The sequence below is a fragment of the Orycteropus afer genome, unplaced genomic scaffold (genome assembly GCF_000298275.1).
Source record: "Orycteropus afer afer isolate SDZICR_OR568_19922 unplaced genomic scaffold, OryAfe1.0 scaffold00217, whole genome shotgun sequence".
In the NCBI taxonomy this organism is placed as follows: Eukaryota; Metazoa; Chordata; class Mammalia; order Tubulidentata; family Orycteropodidae; genus Orycteropus; species Orycteropus afer.
The window spans coordinates 945,142-946,027 of record NW_006921804.1 but is presented as its reverse complement, the minus strand read 5'-3'; positions in this window follow the sequence as shown (position 1 = coordinate 946,027).

Here is an 886-nt window from a genome sequence, read left to right as displayed (position 1 = left end):
GTAGAAGCTGATAAAATTCTTCAATTTCCTCATCTGTGGCTTTGGTAGTTGGGGCATAAATTTGAATAACAGTCATATTAACGGGTCTTCCTTGTAGGCGTATATCTATACACCTTCTTCAGTGCAGGACAGCTCCTTCAGTTCCTCTGGCAAGTAGGCTCTTCTCTCTGCCGTGCATGCCCCCCTCTCAGCTGTGTAGACCTCCTCCTGGCCCCTGCCCTGCAGGGGAGCCCTTTTAGCTCTGCCAACAAGTGCCCAGAGGTACCGCACTCTGCCAACAAGCCTCCTGCCTGAAGACACTCAGCTCTTTTGCTCTGTGGACCAGGAAGCCCACCACATCATCTTGCACCAACCTCCAGCTTCTGTTGCTGCCATTCCAGTGTTGCAACGTTCTCTGTCTTCTGGTTCTAAGAGGTTCTCAGCACAGGCTCCCCAGGTTCAAAGGACAAGCTCCACTCCATGATCTTCTTGATGATGGTGAAGTACCCCTCAACCTCTGTGGGATGGTTGCTTATAAAGGCAAGTGGCTCAATCCTATTGGATGGATTTTATGTACCCTGATTGCAATGAGGGGATTGGTCAGTTATTATGCAAATAAACCATTTTTGGGGTTTATTTTACATAATAATTGACCAATCCCCTCACTGGACTAAACTGGCTAATTCTCTCATAAATGACTCCATATATTTGCTTAATAACTGACATTTTCTTCCTACAGGGACTGGCTTCCTCCCTGGGCAAAAGTAACAAGTTTCTCCAAAGGAGCCAAAAAACTCACTACTTTCGAGTTGGATCCAACTTACAGAGACCCCTCCTTGGGTTTCTGAGGCAACTATAATAAGGGCAACTGTAACAACTCCTCATGGCCTAGGGAAAAAAAATCCCT